Below are 4,239 nucleotides of genomic sequence, written 5' to 3'. Positions count from 1 at the left end.
GTTATTTTATGTGAAATGGTGCCTTTCTTTATGAGTGTCGGGCGCAAAGCACAGGAGTTGCTTGTTATCATTCCTTTGGTGTGTGGTTAGTGAGTAATAGTTAAAGTGGCAGTGAAGTTTCCTCTTTTGAACATTAGTTCCACTTGTATATGATGATGATGATAAACCAGACACAAAACATTTCATTCAGGTTAGCATAAAGAAAGGGACAATGCTTTAAAACTACAATTTTCAATATCAAATACATCAAATTATTTCACACAGAGACCGGTTTATATATTCAGTATACCATGTCCAACATCAAACATTAAACATGCTTTGACAGTTTATCACAAATACTGTTCAGAATGGTTGAGGTAGTACAGCACTACATTTTTTCTAATCTACAAAGTGCACGTAGGCCTACACTCTGTGTATTTGCCACAAACATATGCTTACAAAACAACTCTTGTGATCATTTATACACTGTACTGTAGTTCTTCTCGTGTGTACAGCAACCTGTGGTAGTCTGTGTGTATGAGACTTCCTTGGAACGAGAAAATTCTTGAGTTCCAAGTACACATGTATCTCGTAACGGTTCACCTACATTTTATAGGGGGCTATAAAATGTAAGTTTTATAAAATACACCATACTTCCGATTATTCCTTCACTACATTGTATATTGGTCTCTGACTACAATGTATGACCTTGTGACTATTGCAATGCCACACAGAAGCCTGTCATGCACACACACATAAACACACAAAAATGAATACACATGCATGTACCAGAACATTATACTACACTCAAACCACTTTGTAACAAGCATGTCTATGATACTACAGAGCACTCCCGTTACAACGAACACGGTTAAAAAAGAAATTGTGGTTACAATGTACACGGTAAAAATTCAGGCCACAACATTATCTGTTCTACGTATTTTTGTTGTTTATTTGTTCAGTTTACATATACGAAATTCATTACAACAAAAGAAAACTGCCGGTCCCGAGGACTTCATGAAATCAGGAGTCCACTGTACCTTACATAGCCAACCTTGCATAAGTCAAATCTGTTTTGAAGATTCAATAGCTTCGACTTAGAGAATACTTGACTTATGGGAGATTTAAAATCAATGGAATATAAAGAGAAGAGGACTTGGAAAGACCTTCGACTTGCACCATTATTCAACTTATGCAAGGTCAACTTAGGCAAGCTTGACTGTACATGTAGTTGACTCAGTATAGTGAGCTAATTTTGGAACACAGGATTCCATTACTACATGTATGAAGGTGATTTTACTGGTAAGCTGTCATTTTGATTACATGTTTTTGTTTTGAGATAAAAGAATGAGGGTAAAATGTTTAATTTTACAGTACAAATATGAACATGCTTGGAGGATTCACAACCAGCTGCACATCTTGTACACTTTCACAAAAATATGGCACACATACCATCTCATTACTCACAAAGCACAGATAATAATAATGACATTCAGTGAACTACATTGTAATGTACATTGTATAAATTTATCAAGGTACGCGAGGAATTCATAGGTGTAGCATATTCTTTGGTTACTAGCTGTCAGAGGGAATCCATGAAGCTGGTCATTTAAAATGAGTAGGCCTACAACATTTTTTTCACTTTTCCAGCATAATGAAAGCACTTTACTTTCCACTTCTGAAAATGGGGAATAATGTCACCATAACATTAGTTACATCAGTAACAATTCAAAAGGAATGTATGCTTTTCATGCAAATGTCATTTTGGGGGAATTCTCTTTATTTTTTTTTTTTATTGTTTTCCATATATGACGATACAAACATGTAGAAGTCTTTCCATCCAGAGATGGCTCCACCAAAACTTTAAAAATTCATAACTTTTGAACAGATTGTCTGATTTTCACCAATATACTGATGTGTTTTGTTAACATTGCTGCATTCAACTCAAAGCAAATGTATAATTAGGTTTCATTTCCCTTTCACAAGATTTTACCATAGAAAATTCTTCAGGGTCCCGAGTATCTCAATGATGGGGTTAGATATCATGTTCATATCATGTTCACACAAAATGAATAATAGATAAGGACAGACAAATACACAGTCCCATGACATGAGACAATCTGAATTCAACTCTGTAATGGCACCACAAACTCTGGTGTTGCCCATTTCAAAAAGAACAAGGAAAAGTAGAGATTACGCTGTGCGTAATATATGTCCCCGCCGGAAGTAGCATTTTGTAGCCAATGTACAATACAGGTCAAAAATCAAGGTCAAAGGTCAAAGAAGTCAAAGGTCAAAATTCTGTGTAGAAGTTTTGAAGCCCTCTGATAGTGCCATCACATAAAGCAAATGGAATCGAAATCGGGTTAGAAATGGTGAAGGAGTAGCATTTTGTAGCAAAATGTATAATGCAGGTCAAAAATCAAGGTCAAAGGTCAAAGAAGTCAAAGGTCAAATTTCTGTGTAGAAGTTTTGAAGCCCTCACCTAGTGCCATCACATTAAGCAAACGGAATCGAAATCCGGTTAGAAATGGCGAAGGAGTAGCCTTTTGTAGCAAAATGTACAATACAGGTCAAAAATCAAGGTCAAAGGTCAAAGAAGTCAAAGGTCAAAATACTGTGTAGAAGTTTTGAAGCCCTCACCTAGTGCCATCACATAAAGCAAACGGAATCGAAATTGGGTTAGAAATGGCGAAGGAGTAGCATTTTGTAGCAAAATGTACAATATAGGTGAAAAATCAAGGTCAAAAATCAAGGTCAAAGGTCAAAGAAGTCAAAAGTCAAAATTCTGTGTAGAAGTTTTGAAGCCCTCACCTAGTGCCATCACATAAAGCAAACGGAATTGAAATCGGGTTAGAAATGGCGAAGGAGTAGTACATGTATTTTGTAGCCAATGTACAATATAGGTAAAAAATCAAGGTCAAAGGTCAAAGAAGTCAAAGGTCAAAATTCTGTGTAGAAATTCTGAAGCCCTCACCTAGTGCCATCACATAAAGCAAACGGAATTGAAATCGGGTTAGAAATGGCGAAGGAGTAGCATTTTGTAGCCAATGTACAATATAGGTCAAAAATCAAGGTCAAAGGTCAAAGAAGTCAAAGGTCAAAATTCTGTGTAGAAGTTTTGAAGCCCTTACCTAGTGCCATCACATAAAGCAAACGGAATCGAAATCGGGTTAGAAATGGCGAAGGAGTAGCATTTTATAGCCAATGTACAACGGTTGATCACAGTGGCTAGTTTTTTTCGTCAAATTTTCTATGTGCTTGTAAATATCTGTAAATAAATTGTATTAATTATAATGTAAATAGCACCAGTCTGCAAGAATCTTCAGTCTATTGAAGGAGGCAGACTTAATCAGAAGAAGAAGAAGAAGAATATAGGTCAAAAATCAAGGTCAAAGGTCAAAGAAGTCAAAGGTCAAAATTCTGTGTAGAAGTTTGGAAGCCCTCACCTAGTGCCATCACATAAAGCAAACGGAATTGAAATCGGGTTAGAAATGGCGAAGGAGTAGCATTTTGAAGCAAAATGTACAATATAGGTCAAAGGTCAAGGTCAAAGGTCACAACTGAAATTCTGTGTAGAAGTTTCAAAGCTCCCATGTAGTGCTATCATATAAAGCAAACAGAATCAAAATTGGCTCATAAATGACAGAGAAGTAGCAAATTGAACATTTTGATCACACACGGACGCACACACAGACGGACGGACGGAAGACCTCACGGTGATATACTTGTGTGTCTACCCCTTTGTTCTCCCTTTTGTTAAAATAGACACACAAGCAAAAATTTTAGCCACACAAGCCTGACGGAATAAAGGCCATCTATTGTGCACTATTGTTCTCCTAGCCACACAAGCATACTCTCGTTAGCACGGACACACGGACACACGGACGGACACATGTACGGAGCCTGTTTCATAGTCCCCTGCTTGAACTCGTTCGGCGGGGACAAAAATTGTTTTAAGTTGAAAAATAGATTTCATTTCATCTCAAGTACTAGCTTTGTGTGACATCATAGGACCTACAAGGTGGGTCACATGAAAGTATACCTGTCTATAGATGTACTGCACAAACAAAAGGAGCTATCGGCGTGTGTAGAATGTATAGGTTAACAGTTTTAGGCCTATACATTTAGAACCATGAGAGTAACCCTGGTCAGGGTGACTATGCACAGCTAAAATGCTAGAAATAATCCTTTTCTTTCTTTCTTTTTCTAAGGACCAACACTCCCATACATGTAAAAACAAACAAACAAACAAATAAA

This window comes from Diadema setosum, chromosome 4 (assembly GCF_964275005.1).
Source record: "Diadema setosum chromosome 4, eeDiaSeto1, whole genome shotgun sequence".
NCBI lineage: Eukaryota > Metazoa > Echinodermata > Echinoidea > Diadematoida > Diadematidae > Diadema > Diadema setosum.
The sequence above is the reverse complement of the archived record's forward strand: the minus strand, read 5'-3'. Positions refer to the sequence as shown.